The following is a 17,615-nucleotide window of genomic DNA, read 5'->3' as shown; positions in this document are numbered from 1 at the left end:
CTTTTGTCTGAAACATTTTTCTCTAAAATGCTCCCCCGCCGAGTTATCTTGCCGTTCCGGTATTTTTGCTATACCCTGTATAGTACTATTATGTGTGTATATATATATATAATAATAAATTATAATATATATATAATAATTTAAATTGTGGGTTATACACACACACACACACACATATATACACACACACACAGAGAGGGTGTCCCGTATAAGACATCCAACAAAAAAAATATAAATAGAACAGATAAAAGTAAACAAATATTGTAGAGATCATTTTTCAAACAACCACGTAAAATTTCAAGATATTAATTAAAATAGTTGCACATATCAGAGCGCGCGATGCGACAGGCGGGACGTACAGGCTCGCCGCGGCCGGCGAAAAAAATGAACGAGCGCACATGTACACGGACGCACACACAGAGCTACCTATTTCAATATGCCAAACGGCCCATTTCTCTGGTTTATAAGATAGGCCCGCAAGCAATTATCCATTTTTTTCGCCGGCCGCGGCGAGCCGTATGCCTGCCACGTTGCCGCGCTCTGATTGGTCTAACTATTTTAATTAATATCTCGAAATTTTACGTGGTTGTTTGAAAAATGGCCTTTACAATATTTGTTCACTTTTATCTGTTCTACTTATATTTTTCTTCTTGGACGTCTTATGCGGGATACCCTGTAAATATACACACAGTATTAAGGAAATCGATTGTAATACTAATTTTTGCACATAAATGCAATCACAGTGCATTCATAAAATACAATAAAAATTATATTAATTTTTGTGTCTTCTTTTTACTTTGATCTATTCCTTTTATCATTTTACATACATACAAGTACCAACGTAAGATTATCACAAAAAGTATCAGCCTAAAATATGAAATATCTTGAAAAGTATTTATTTTTTACCTTTAACAAATTTACAGGTCAACAAGTAGAATAAATCTATATAAAAAATATATAAACATTAAATGATTCTATCTAAAAAATAAGGTTGATTTTTAAATGATTGAAAATAATTTTAAGGAAAAAGTTGTTTGTACCATATAATATGCCTCTTCAAATAGTGGAAGTTCTTTTAGATATTTCTTTTTCTTTTTAAACTAAATAGACATATTTAAAATTCTATTTCTTATGATTCGCCATGTATATCTCTTATCTTTCCTTCAGCCATGATTTATGACTATTCGCTTTTCTGTTGTATTATATCGGATGATTCCAAGTTGAACTTTCCACCTGTATGACATTTGAATACGTCTAATTAAGTATTTGTCGGCGGCCACTTTTATACCGCTTAGAATTTCTACTTGGTCCAAGATTTCTATATCGAAACATGGCATGATGAGAAAGTAGTTTTACGATTTTGTACTTGGCAATAATACATCAATGACGTATAATACGGTAATGACGTATAATACGTCAGATTAAAAAGTGTGCGTGGTACATGGTGACGTAGCTGTTGACAACTCAATGTAAATGCTTTTGTTACTTATTTTTACAAAATTTAATCTGATCATCAATTTTCATTTTTTCTTGTTGAATAAACAAGGGCAAGGAGTAAAGTGTTGAATCACTATCGCGAGATATCTTTATCTTTAACGTTTATAAGTTTTAACGTAGAATTGCTTATTGTGAAGTCTTTATTTTGTCTGACGATTGTTAAAGATAAAGTAAAATATATTGCAGAATCAAGATAAGGATGATATAAAGGTGTCGAAAAATTAACAATTACAAACATAAATTCTGTAAGAATCGTTGAAAATACATGATGATAAAAACTATTCTTAAAGTTAACGAAATAACTGTATAGTACATATACACATACGCGCGCGCGCGTCTACACACACACACACACGATACACATCACATCACATACACACGCCCACGCACGCACGCACGCGCACATACGCTGCACATAGGATGTTTATATTGAAAGTGTTAATTTTTACTTGTAATCAGCATTTTTAGTGTATAATTCGTATCGTGGGAGTTGGTGACGTCTACTACACGGCTATCTTGTGACCGTTGTTCAACGCATGTTACTCATGTAGTCATGAGTTCATTACGATATGATTATGTTGACGCTATTATGTGCGTGTAAATTTTAGATTAAAAGAGAAATGAATTTGGATCTCTGATTCAAGTATGTCTCGTACACTAAATAAACAAATGCCGTAAAGTTCTATTCCGTAATAAATTTTCGTTGAATCTGACACCTGATTTTACAAAATTAACGCTTTTGCATTCTTGTACATATTCTATTTATATGTTTTTAGGTTCTTTTGATATTATATAGAAAAACTAGTATATTGCACACATATTGCGCGCATGCGCGCGCGCAAACACACGTACACACAATTGTATAAAAATGCCGTATGTGGCTGTTATTCTCGAAATATAATAAATAATTATAAGTTTGTTATTTTATTACATGTGTGTGGCTGCAAATCCATGAGTTCACCTGATTCAATTATTACATAATATTACATTTCTTTTTCTATTAATAACTATAGTATATATATATACTATATATACATACATATATATATATATATATATACATATATATATATATATATATATATATATATATATATATATATATATATATATATATACACACACATATATATACATATAGTGAATGTAAATCAATTATTATATAAATATAAATCTATATACAGAGTATCCCAGATCACCATACTCAAACTTTGTGAAACCATAGAACGAATTGAGGTGAACATAAAAGTCTCCGTTTTGCGTTTTTCGCAATAAATCTTGAGATATTAATTAAAGAAGATAAGTAAATAATTACATGCGATATGGTAGATGAGCTATAGTGGTGATATATGCTGTTGTGTATTTGCACATTAAATCACATTGAACAAAAATATCTTTTATAATTTTGCGAATACCCATGTAAATTTTTAATTATTCTTGAAAGAAAATTGTTACATGATTGTACACGATAATGCACAAATTTTCTTTAATTAATATCTAAAAATTTATGTGGTCATTTGCAAAATAGTAAAGAATATTTTGTTAAGTTTGACCTAATGTATAAATATATAATAATTGACATTGCAGCTTATCTACCATATCATGTCTGATCATTTACTAATCTTTAATTAATATCTCGAGATTTATTACGAATATCGCAGAACGGTATGAGACTTTTATATTTACCACAATCCGTTCTACGCTCTCATAAAGTTTGAGAATGGTGATTTGGGACAGATCATATATATATTTTGAGCAGAGGGGATGGCCGGTTTGACGAAAAATGTCTCGTGTGTGTGTGTGTGTGTGTGTGTGTGTGTGTGCGTGCGTGCGTGCGTGCGTGCGTGCGTGTGTGTGTGTGTGGCGCGCGTGTGCGTGTGCGTGTACAATCATGTAACAATTTTCTTTTATGAATAATTAAAAATCTACGTGGGTATTCGCAAAATGATAAGACATTTTTATTCAATGTGATCTAATGTGCAAATACACAACAGCACATATCACCACTACAGCTCATTTACCATATCTTATGTGATTATTCACTTATCTTCTTTAATTAATATCTCAAAATTTACTGTGAAAAACGCAAAACGGTATGGGACTTTTATGTTCACCTCAATTCGTTCTCACGGTTTCATAAAGTTTGAATATGGTGATCTGGGATACCCTCTATCTCAGAACCTTTCTTGACACAATTCGCAGGAAAATAGACTGGATTAAACGGAACAGAAAAGTCAAATACTATTTTGCGAAAGAATAGTTTTCGAGTAATTAATTATTTCGTCTGAACAAATTAACGTTCGGGCCAACGCGCGACCATGATACACGCGAATCGCGGCTTGCTGCGTTCCTCCGCGCATAGCTACGATGGATGCGTTCGGGGAGCACGCTACTAACTCTACCGCTTTCTTCTGTCTTTATTGTTATTGTTCCTTAGATATACAACAAAGATAGAACGACACGATAGCGCTGAATAGCACTAATAGCGAGCTCCCCGAACACACTTGATGTGTCTCGTAGCTATAGTTACCATAGTAACGAGACACAACGTAGCTATGCGCGGAAGGACGCAGCAAGCCGCGATTCGCGTGTATCATGGTCGCGCGCTGGCCCGAACGCTAATTTGTTCAGACAAAATAATTAATTACTCGAAAACTATTGCGACTTTCGCAAAATAGTATTTGACTTTTCTGTTCCGTTTAATCCGTTCTACTTTCCTACAAATTGTGTTAAGAAAGATTTCGGACACCCTGTATGTATATATAGGGTGGGCCATTTTATTCAATACACGCAAAAATCTCAAAAAGGAGAAATTTTTCCAAAAAATGTTTCAGACAAAAGTTGTCGGGTTCAGAGGAAGACATCTGAAGGTGACCTTAACTTTGACCTCGGAGCTCATTCTAAAGGTTGTCCGAAAGTCAACTTTGCATTTTAAATAGAAACATTAATTTTTTCTTATAGAATTTTATTCTTTGTGAAGAAACTAATAACTTTGTTTGAACGAATTTTTCGTACGATCTGCATTTTTTAATATATTTACGGAAATAATTACAAAATTATTGGTTTCAATACTTTTCTACTCGAATTTTATCAACTTTACCGAAAAATGGTAAGAGATAAAAATTGTTTATTTTCTTCTCATAAAGCTCCGGGAATTTTTTCAGAATTTTTTAGTTAACTTCTTAGTAGTGCATTTTCTTGTATTTCCTTGAAGTACTAAAAAGTGTATAAAAAATTCTGAAAAATTCCCGGAGCTTTATGAAAAGAAAATAAACAATTTTTATCTCTTACCATTTTTCGGTAAAGTTGGTAGAATTCGAGTAAAAAATTATTAAAACCAATAATTTTGTAGATATTTCTGTAAATATCTTAGAAAATGGAGGATGGATTTTTCGTACGAAAAATTTGTTCAAACAAAAGTTGTTAGTTTCTTCACGAAGAATAAAATTCCATAAGAAAAAATTAATGTTTCTATTTAAAATGCAAAGTTGATTTTCGAATAACTTTCAGAATGAGCTCCGAGGTCAAAGTCAAGGTCACCTTCAGATGTCCCCCTCTGAACCTGGCAACTTTTGTCTGAAACATTTTTTGAAAAAATTTCTCCTTTTTGAGATTTTTGCGTGTATTGAATAAAATCGCCCACTCTGTATATGTATGTGTGCATGTGATACAGGGTGTCCCATCACTACCGCATTATGTCTTAAGGACGGATTCCTGAAGTAATTGAATAAGAAAACCCTAATACAAAAATGGCGAGGCTATAATACTTTTCAAATTATAAACGATTAAAGTTGACCAATTATACTGGCTAAAGTACGCGCGTTCAGGTACAGTACAACACAGTGGTACAGGTGCATGCATATGTCGCTCCTTTTTCAAATATTGATATGGAAGTTCCATAGCTACAATAATATATGTAACAATAATCTGCCTTTCCTATCATTTAAATATCGCAAATCATTTAACATATCGCAAATAATAACAATTTCGTCAAAATATTATGAATAAAATATCACACAATACATTTATGAGAATCAGTAAGCTGTCACACATTTGACGTTTTTTTCAGGGATTTACAACTAATTTCATCTTATGCAAATTCTCACTTATATGCATGCACCTGTATCATTGTGTTGTACCGTATCTGAGTGCGCGTACTTTAGCCAATATAATTGGTCAATTTTAATCGTTTATAATTTGAAAAGTATTATAGCCTCGACATTTTTGCATTAGAATTTTTTTCCTCAAATTACCTCAGGAATCCGTCCTTAAGAGATAATGCGGTAGTGACGCGACACTCTATATATACAGGGTGCGGCAAAAATATTAGACCGGTAAATCTCAAAAAATATAAGTTTTACAGGAAATTGTTTTAGATAAAAGTTATAGGGCTTAGAAAGATCTATTTATTGATTTTAACAGTTTGACCTTGGGTGGCGCCGCCAAAATCAAGTCGAAGTCAACTTTGCTTTTTTATATAGAAACATATATTTTTTATTACAGAATTTTATTCTATGTAAAGAAACAAACAACTTTTGTTGAAAAAAATTTTTATACGACCTCCATTTTCTAAGATATTTATGGAAATATCTACAAAATTATTGGTTTCAATATTGTTTTACTCGAATTCTATCAACTTTACCGAAAAATAGCAAGAGATAAAAATTATTCATTTTCTTCTCATAAAGTTCTGAGAATTTTTTCAAAATTTTTTAAAAACTTTGTAATACTTTGTAATACTTAAAAAAAATGCAAGAAAATTTAGTACTAAAAAGTTAATTTGTAGAAACTTGTAAGTTACAGTATCCTCGACATTAGCATTACCCAAGATGTACTACGCGGAGGTTGCTGGGTCGGATTTACATCTCTTTCGTATAGGTGTGTGTGTGCATGCGTATGTGTGTGGGTGGGTGTGTGTTGTGACGGTCCTCAATCTTTATCTGTTCCGTAACTTATCATAAACTTATCTTAAACATCCACCCAACCTCCCATGCATCCATCCGTACACACGCACGCACACACACACCCACCCACTCACACATGCACGCGCGCATATACACACACACACATACACGAAAGAGGTGTAAATCCGATCTAGCAACCTCCGCGTGGTACACCTTGGGTAATGTTAATGTCGGCGGTATTGTAACTTTTAAGTCTCATTCAAAAATTACTTAATGAAAAAATATGTTCTTACAATGTTTTGGAAAGCTCTCGAGATAAGCTACAAAAATTTGCAATACAAAGTAGGGGGTTTTATTGAAAAAAATCAACTTGACCTTGAAATAACCTTGAAAGTCAAAGTCAAGGTCACCATCGTATACCTCTTTTTAAACTCTACAACTTTTGTATTTAACATTTTTTTTCCAGGATACAATTCCTGATGAATTATTGAGGTATTTCTATACTTTTCGAGGACCTTATATATATATATATATAAGTTACCTAGTGTATATATAGGGTGTCCCATTTTAAAGAATACATTGAAATATCTTTTTAGGAAAATATTTCTGAAAAAAATATTTTATATAAAAGTTGTAAGATTTAGAGAAGGACTACAGATAGTGAAAATGGCCTTGACTTCGAGGTCAAATTTAGGAGTCATTTGAAGGTCGACTTAGTTTTATTAAATGGAAACTCCTATTTCTGACTACATAAGTGAAAAGAGCAGGAAATTCTATGTTAAATTACGTATTATGTTATAGGATCGTATTAACTATTCGAGTTCATATCAAGGTTAAAGTAGTTGCTACTATTATGAACATTTCAAACCGAGTCATCTCCAGATCTTGTCTTAACTGGCTGGAATACCTTCATATCTTATCTTACTTGGTTAAGTCACCTCCATATCTTGTCTTAATTGGCTGGGTCACCCACCTTCAGATCTTGATCATTTTGATCCTATATCATGATCACATATCCGGACGTTTATAACAGTAATAAATATTTTGACCTTGAAATAATCCTCAGGAGTCAATTTGAGCTCATAACATAATACATAGCTGAACGCAGAATTTCCTGCACTTTTCACTTCTAGTCAAAAGTGGGGATTTCCATTTAAAGAAACCAAGTTTACTTTCAAATAACCCCTAAATCTGACTAAAGGTCAAAGTCACCATCAAAACTCTAGAACTTTTGTCCAAAACATTTTTTTCTTAAATACTTTCTTGGAGAGATATTTCAGTGTATTCTTTAAAATGAAACATCCTTTATGCGCGCGTGTGTGTGTGTGTGTGTGTGTGTGTACAGGGAGTCTGATAACTGATCGAGCAACCGCCATGTACGAGTAGAACAGGTCAAAATAATCATAAAAGTTATATACCATTTTGAATTTTTCTCAATATTTATTCCGTAATTAATTAAAATGTATAAATGAATGAGCTCACGAGAAGCAGTAAGACAGGCTCTTTGTGTAAAAGAAATGGCTTACCTCTTAGCAACGATGAGTAAACAGCTGATTTAGAGGCGGAGTAACAAACGACACGTATACATTACTCCGCCTCGAAATCAGCTGTTTACTTATCGTTGCTAAGAGGTAAGCCATTTCTTTTACACACAGAGCCTATCCTACCTTCTCGTGAGTTCATTCGTTTATACATTTTAATTAATTACGGAATAAATATTGAGAAAATTTCAAAATAATATATAACTTTTATGATTATTTTGACCCGTTCTACCCGTACACGGCGGTTGCTCGATCAGTTACCGGACATCCTCTGTGTGTGTGTGTGTGTGTGTGTATGTGTGTAATTATCGGACACTATATTGAATCCCCTAGGCGCGTCGCAAGACGTGTCCAAGCAGCCAGAAGTGTTCGAGGGCAGCCAAAGTAGCGTAGATCTCGGGGTTTTTTCTATGATTTACATCGGAGCAGGAGCAACGGTGGAGACGGGCATAAACAGTAAGTCTTAAAGGATAGCAACCTTTGACTTTGAGACACTGACAGCTGTACCACTGGATACAGTAACAATGTTTCTCTCTGTAATCGCCGTGCGCTCGGGATAGCGCCGGAGATGTCGCTTCCGAACGGCATCTCTGAACATTATCTGAGGAGAGGTGAGTGTCGTGAACATAGAGCAGTCGCCCGGCAAGTTCAGTGATTTAGAGCAGTCGCCTGGTAAACGAAAGACCCGGGTTCGAGTACCGGCCTAGCAAACCGCACTTTCGATGTTTTTCTCGCTTTGAAATGAAAAGAAACGCAGATCCCGAACGCACGGCGTCCCGTCGCATAGTGGGACGAGTTCGCTATTTTTGTTTCAAAATTTATTATCTAGAAAATGATCAACTATAATAAAAAATATGTAAGAAGCAAAGTTATGAAGCTTTAAAATGTCTATCTAATAGTAATAACAGTTTGACCTTGAATAAGTTACTTAATATTATTTGAAGATTAAATTGAATTTTTGAATGGGAATACTTGTTTTTTATTGTTGATTCTTGCAGATGACATCGAAATCTTTCCAAGCTACTTGCTATAAATCTATATAATAACATAAAAATAACAATATTAACACCATGTTATTAATGTAACACATTCTCAACGAAACTTTGGCTTCTTTTCTTATTTAAAGAATTTTATTATTTAAAATCATATAACATATAACATATATAATATATATACTAAAAAAAGAGCAATTGGATCGACAAAATCAACGATTACCGGCCTTCAAAGAAATATTGATATATTGAACAAATTATGCGTTAATGCAGTAATAGATTAAGTTAATATAGCAATATCAAATACTTAATTCATTGTTGTATTAACGCATAATTTGTTCAATAGATATAATATTTCTTTAAAGGCCAATGATCGGCAATTTTGTCAATCTCTTTATTTTTTGTCAGTATATTAGTATATTATAAATATGAATCTTACTTTTAATCCAATATGAAATTTAATGCATCCGGATGAAATACATATTTATGCTCATTTATGTGCGCGTTGTCAACAGACGAGTAGCAAATTATTTGGTTACCCTGGAAACGTATGGTATCTTACAGCAAAATTATCGCCTAACAACTAATCTGTAATATGTATTCTTTCGAAATTATTTGAGTTCAAGTGGTTCTAGTAGGTTCCAAAGATTGTACATTGATTTAAATATGAAAATTTCATTCAAATAAAAGTTTTAAAAAAATATTGTTTAAATCATTGTGTATTAAGATAAACAAATTTTAATCGTGTATTTCACAAATTCAATAATAGTACTTTCGATAGCAATAGACTTTCCGGAATATGTTCTTGTTTAATTTGAAATATTTAGCAACAAAACAGAGATATGTAATACGAATAAAAAATGCGACAATATATTCACTTTCATGTTTTTGTACAAGTATGAAATGAACATATTTCTATTATTTCAAATCATAAAATAAAAATTCAGTTTATATATAATTTGGCAAATATATTCAATTCTTTTTATTATGTTAGTCATAATTTTGAATTTTGGAAGCCTTCGTCCCAATGTGCGCCGCCTAGTACGTCCTCCTCCTTCTATGGTAAAATCATATGGTAAATTAGATTAGATTGAATAAAAAGTTCTATCATTTTTCAAAAAACTACGTCAAATTTTGAAATATTAATAAAAAAAATTAGTGAATTAGTGCACACGAACTTATCGAAAACAGCTGACGAGGTGACCCAGTGAGTCCGTGCATCCGGACTCACTGGGTCACCGATTTTATCGAGCTTTCGCAGAAATGTAATATTGGTAATACCAAATGCTATCTGAAAACGGCACATCTTTCAAGTGTTTCTGAATAATTGCAGTTTGAAGTTTAGCACGCTCCTTTAGTACTGTTGCAGTCGAACGTTTATCAAGTAGCGGTGGTGACGCAGCGGACTAATGTCCAATTTCTTCACCTCCGGTTAACTTTAAATCTGTCGGTTAAATGTCAACCGTGATTGGTTAATTCTTGCCAACCATAAATATGATTGGTCAATTCCAATAGAATAACTGGCAGATAAAGTTAATCGGAGATGAAGAAATTAGGCATAAGCGTTATAAGTCTGCAGTTTGTATACTAGTACTCACTCTGTTCATTACTTTTTTCACAAAATTCTTTTACTGTTATAAATAAAAATATGACAAGATTACCTTGAATTTTTTTAATGGAATCGCCTATTTTTTATTACATATTCTTGTAGCTTATTTTAAAAACTTTTCGAAACACTATAATAACGTATTTTTTCTCGGATTTACACCTCTTTCATATATGTATATGTGTGTGTGCGTGTGTATTATATGACGGTTCTCAGTCCTTTTCTGTTCCTTAATTTATTATCATAAACATCTACCCATACATTCATCCATTACTCAAAAAATACTTAATAAGAAAATACGTTATTATAGTGTTTCGGAAAGCTTTCGAGATAAGCTACAAGAATGTGCAATAAAAAATAGGGGGTTCTATTTAAAAAATTCAAGATAACATTGTCCTGATCTTGGCAACCCCATCCAAGGTTAAACTAAAAATATTAATAAATAGATTTTTTGAAATTCTATAACTTTTATCTGAAACACTTTTTCCTAAAATGCTTAGTTTTCCAGATATTTTACTGTCCCGGAACTTTATTGACATTCTCTCTCTCCCTCTCTCTCCCCCCTCTCTCTCTCTCTCTCTCTCTCTCATGTCCTTTTACTCGTAATCGAGTATGGTGATCTTTTTTTATATACCTATGGTGCGTACATTGATTATACACAGGCATATGGGATCTACAGTTTAACGCTGATTCCGAACGGCAAATGATGTTGAATACAACAGATAATTCTGAAAAGTGTTCTTGGCAAGGGATATTCTCGGTGGATTGCCGCTTCTTTCCGAGAGGAACACGAGCGTATGAAAAATTTCTTTGGTTTTGCCGGGAATCGAACCTGGGATCCTTAAGTAGAAAAATCTACAGTATATATATATATATATATATATATATATATATATATATATATATATATATATAAGTCAAGGTCATCTTCAGATGTTCCCTTCTGAACTCGACAACTTTTGCTGAATATGCTTGGCTGAAGAATTCAGTATCAGGGTGCATCTTTTAAAATAGGACACCCTGTATATGTACATTCATCTAAACTAAATAGATATGTATATGATACAAGAAAATAAGTTATGCATATATATTTTTACTGTTTTATGTATAGGTATGTACGTATGTATAGATACAAAAAAGTAGGTACAATAAGATAAAAATAAAATAAACGCAATTATTTGACATCTTACTTTGTAATAATACACACTTTAGAATTATAGTAATCGAAGAAGCGTAAAACACAGGTGTGACTTACATCAAACATATTGTATGAATCTTGTATGGTCAGCAATCGGGTAAACTTTTTAAATATTAATATATATACAGGGTGTTAGTTAAATATGTTGCCATACTCAACAGAGCGATTCTTTGGTTTTTTTTCAAGTAAAAAAGTTCATATAAACATGTGTCCTAAACGGTTTAGTTTCTGAAATAAAAAAATTTAAACGTGTAGTAATAATCCATTTCGTTTAAACAGCTTCCTCTAGTACTGGTGTTCTAACTGTCATGGCTTTCCAAGATCAACAGTGTATCTTACAACAGTGTATCTTACAAAAGAACTCTTTTCTCGAAGATAGCGGTGAATATTTGCAAATGTTTTACGACATGGTAAATTGCGTTGGGGATATCTTTCTGTATAAATACGCCTTACCTCATATGAGTTACTATTTGCAAGACCGTAGGCAAAGTGCATATCTGCCATTTCAAAATTTGTAAACTTAGGCATGATGAAACCGATTTTGATGGACTGAAACTGTTTGGCCCGAAAACATATGCACAAGCTAACCGACTCGCAGCAACATCAGAACTGAAGTCTATTTTGGATTTTATGACTTTGACTTTGACTTTGTCACTTTATTTACGGTCGTGCGAATGGTAACTTACGTGAAGCAAGGCATATTTATGTAGGAAGATATCTCCAACGCAGTTTACCGTTTCGTCAAACATTTACGAACATTCACCTGTATTTCGGAAACTAAGCCATTTAGGACACATGTTTATATGAACTTTTTTATTTGAAATAAACCAAAGAATCGCTCTGTTGAGTATGGTAACATACTTAACTAACATCCTGCATATATATATATACACACACACATATTATCACTATCAATTAGCGCTATTAATTTTTATTCACAACAAAGAGAAAAAGTGTCACATTATATAAAAAATGTGTCTGCATATTGTTATATACCTATATATTTTTATTTGTAACAGTTAAAAAACTGTGTAAAAAGAAGTAAGGGTGGATGCAAACATGCAACCTGCAATCTTATAGCACGATGCCTAGTCCGCTTGACGGATGTTCTGTAGCAGCAAATGAGCGTGTTAGATTTCTAATCACGACTTTTCGAGAACGCTTGAGAGACGCGATATCTTTTATATCAATACTACATTCTTACAAAAGTTCGGCAAATTCGGTGACCCGATAGGCCTATGCATCCTCTGAGACTTGCGACTGCATTTTAGCGACATGCATACGACACATTCTCGATACACCGAAAAACAATGGTCTCCGCGTCGCTTACTTGATGCGTTCGGAAACACACACTGTGTGCACATTACTAGACGATAGCCGTTGGAATGAGCGAAATACAAGAGTGAGATAAAAAGACAGGGAGAGTATTTGAATGACGTTTCCGAACGCAGCCTTACTATCAGTTGTCAACCGATAGCCATCGTTAGTGAAAAACAGTTGCATCTCAACCATATTTTCGATTAAATCGCGTCTACAGAGCTTGTTCCACAGCGTCGCGTGTACTGATTCGCACGTTAATCTTTTTTTTTATTAATATCTTAAAATTTTACATGGTTTTTTGAAAAATAGTAGAAAAACTTTTTGTTTAGTTTGACTTAATCTACTTGCACACACGTGTGTTGGTGTGTCTTGTGTCAGATATTCTACATAGAACTCGTTAAACTGAATTAAAGCTCAACTTTGCTTTTTTTAAATAGAAATATATATTTTTTATTACGGAATTTTATTCTACGTAAAGAAACAAACAACTTTTGTTAAAACATTTTTTTATACGACCTCTATTTTCTAAGATATTTACGAAAATATCTACAAAATTATTGGTTTCAATAATTCTGCATAGAACTCGTTAAATTGAATAAAGAAATCATTACTATTTTATAAACATGTAAGTTTTCGAGATTTTAACAAAAAATTGGTCAGTCAAGGCGCACGATGCAATGGGACAAACTTTGTAGGCAGTTCAAACGGATATGTTTCGAGTTTGTATTCGAGCATCGGATGGAACAAGAGGCAGAATAATAATGCGAGCAATGTATAATTCGCTTTTCACTGTCATTCTATCGTTGAAGACAGACAATCATTTCCAGGCATGGCTACATGTCGGTTACAAAGCTTGTCCCATCTCATTGCGCGCGTCGATTGACTAATTTTCTCTCTTTCGTTAATATTTAGAAAATTTACGAGGTAGTTTACAAAATGATAATGGTCTCTTTATGTAGTTTAAGGAGTTATATATAAACGACCGATCAGACACTTGAGTACCCTGTGTATACAGACTGTTAAAAAAATTTAGGGCTTACAAAGTACACATGTTTGTCATAATATAATAAGATATAATGCCCTTAATATATACTTTTTAAGTTATAAAGTTATTCTTTTAGAACATATAATGTATATATTTCTTATAGGAAGCTGTAAAATAATACTTTATGTGTCAAAGTTATTATGTCGATTTGTGTATAGTCAATATGAATAGTGAAAATTTGCAATTATTTACCTCGACGAGTTTAGCAAAATACATAATAGAAAAATGTATCTTCTGATAAAAGACACTTACGAAGAGAGTAATATATCTAATTTTCAAAGATGTATATATTTTTGAAAAGTACTCATGGAGACAAGTTCAACGATACATAACATTGCTGCGCGAAATAAAAACATTGGCCAAATATCGAAGATCAACATTTGGCCAATAATGAAATTAGTGACTACTTATGCATATATAACTTTTTATTATGTTGACATATTTCAAAGATATATATGTTTTTGGAAAGCACTTATTTAGACAAGTTCAACGATACATCATCATTACCGTGTCCGAATGGCGACATAGACTAAAAATTGTGTTAGCCAATTTTGGGTAAAATTTGTTATATATCTTTGAACTTATCTCAGTAAGTACTTCTAAAAAATATATACATATTTAGAAAATAGACATAAAAATTAAAATAAACATTTCTCATAAGAGATACTTTATAAGTATCTCTTGTGAGAATTACTAAAAAACAATTGGTAAAAGTGGAGTTTAGGGGACCACCTCTGATGATTTTTTCTTGATATATATTATCAAGGACTCGTTATTGAGTAATATTCAAGAGGTTTTAGCCGTCGCTCATTGTTTGCTAAAAAATTATTAACAAAAGAAGTTTCATAAATAGAACGTAATTTTCCGACACCGTGTACATATTTAAGGAATGAACACGTGCTATACACGTGCTATATACGAATATATTCACCATACTCGGAAATTTATTCTGTTTTAATTGTTTCTATTATGTATATTCTTACTTGATATTTTTCGAACTGTATTATTACTCTCAGTTGCTCTTTTGTCGAAATCATGAATTTGATGTATCTGTTAAATAATCCAAATGTAGAATAAATTTCTTAATATACATTTCTTCTATTAATATACATATACCAGATTGATTGATAAGTCTTTAGAATGACACATTAGTATTACCACCTCCAATGCGCCGTGAATTTCCAGTAGTGCCTTCAAACTTCTCACTACACAGTTGCAGACAGCTATGACAATCAGTATATTTGTGACAACTACCGAAAGCACATAACCTCTGATATTTTGTAAAAATGAAAAAAACTGAAATTCGTGCAGTGATTAAGTATTTCTATTTGAAAGGCTTGCAACCGCAAGAAATGATTGAGGACTTCCAAAAAACTTTGGGGGAGTCTGCTCCGTCGAATGCAACCGTATATAACTAGATTGTTGAGTTTAAACATGATCGTACTAGCACATTGGATACACGACGCAATGGTCGTCCAAATGAGGTGACTACATCAGAAATGAGTGAAAAAATCCATGACATCGTGTTGGATGATCCCAAAGTGAAATTGCGTGAACTAGCTGCGGCTGTGGGCATCTCATTTGAACGTGTGTTCAATATCCTACACGAACATTTAGATATGAGAAAGCTAATTGCAAGATGAATACCGCGATTGCTAACAATCGATAAAAAACGTGAACATGTTCGTACTTCTCAGCATTGTTTGAACATGTTTAGGCGCAAATCAAAGGAATTTTTGCGTCGATACATAACCGTTGATGAAACATGGATTCACCATTATATACCTGAATCGTAACAACAGTCGGCACAATGGGTTCCAAAAGATGGAAGTACTCCGAAGCGACCAAAGACGCTACAATCGGCTAGAAAGGTTCTGGCCAGGTTTTGAGATGCACATGGAATAATCCTCATCGATTATCTTGAAAAAAAAGACCAATCACAGGAGAATATTATGCATATTATGAATATTATGAATATTATTACTGTTGGACCGATTGAATGATGAAATCAAGAAAAAACGGCTTTATTTAGCGAAGAAAAAAATTCTCTTTTATCAAGACAATGCACCAACTCACAAATCGGTAAAAGGAATGGCAAAATTGAACGAATTGAGGTATGAATTGCTCCCACATCCATCGTATTCTCCAGATCTGACCCTGTGTGACTTCTACCTGTTTCCAAATTTCAAAAGATGGCTCCAGGGAAAGAGATTTGCTTCAAATGAAGAGGTTAAATGGGAAACAGACGCATATTTTGGCGGCTTAGAAATTTCTTATTATTTGAAAAGTTTAAAGGAGCTAGAAACTCGTTGGACTCGGTGTATTAAGTTAAAAGGAGATTATGTTGAAGAATAAAGTTAAGTTTTGCTAACAAAATGTTTTTTTCATTTTCATTCTAAGGACTTATCAATCAACTTGGTAGTATAAGATTACCTAACCTAACATTAGGTATAATATTTTCAGTTATTATTAAATTGTTGTGTGTATGTAAAACAGTACACGCATATGCGCGGGAGAGAGACTTCACATCTCTGCTCCCGCACTTCCTCCCCAAAAAACTAACTTTAACCTAACTTAACCGATCTATTAAAATATGGTAAACCATGCACATATGTATATACATAACCCAACCTTTATGTTTTTATACATAATTTGTCAATGGAAAACAATGTAAGAATAAAAATGCAGGTACTGTTTGCAATATTTTTTATATATAATGTACGATTTACTATATTTCTATACTATACTATATATAATATATACTATTATATAATATTATATAGTATATAATATATATAATATATATTATATACTATGTGAAACAATATATACACGGGCATGTACATGCAATATTTATCTGATTTAATATACTTAATCTCGAACAATTTTGTTACATTCATTTTTTTTACATACTTCCTTTGTTAATAACTTTTTAATAAACAATGAGTGACAGCTAAAACCTTTTCAATTGTAGAATGTAAGCCGAACTGAGATAACACGCGGCATCTTGACAATAACATCAATATAAGAAGATGAGAGAGAGTGTGTTGGAGCGGGAGCCTGGGTAACTCAGTTGTTTAGAGCAGTCGCCCGGCAAGCAAAAGACCCGGGTTCGAGTCCAGCAAACTCGGGCTTCTGATATACTTTTCTTTCCGACTTACAACTTCAGAAGTGGCATTAGTGTACTCATCGTGTTTCTTTGTCAAAGTTCGGAATTGATCGGTTTGGAGCTGCCATTTGAATTGTGTTTAGTGTTGGCGTCGTTGAAAATATCGCGCAAGATCCAGGGGTATCTCAGTTATGGTTTAAAGTTTATAGATAGGGGACACTGGCCGGTAAGCGGATATTAGACACACGTAAAGTTTAAAGTAGTGAAAAGCACATTCGGGACGAATGTGATGTCAGGCTGGCCGAACTATAGGATGTAAGCCGAACTGAAATAACACGCGGCATCTTGACAATAACATCAATATAAGAAGACGAGAGAGAGAGAGAGAGAGAGAGAGAGAGAG

Source organism: Odontomachus brunneus, unplaced genomic scaffold (genome assembly GCF_010583005.1).
Source record: "Odontomachus brunneus isolate Ranch 3 - 2012 unplaced genomic scaffold, Obru_v1 Obru_scaffold_061, whole genome shotgun sequence".
NCBI classification, from domain to species: Eukaryota; Metazoa; Arthropoda; class Insecta; order Hymenoptera; family Formicidae; genus Odontomachus; species Odontomachus brunneus.
The sequence above is the reverse complement of the archived record's forward strand: the minus strand, read 5'-3'. Positions refer to the sequence as shown.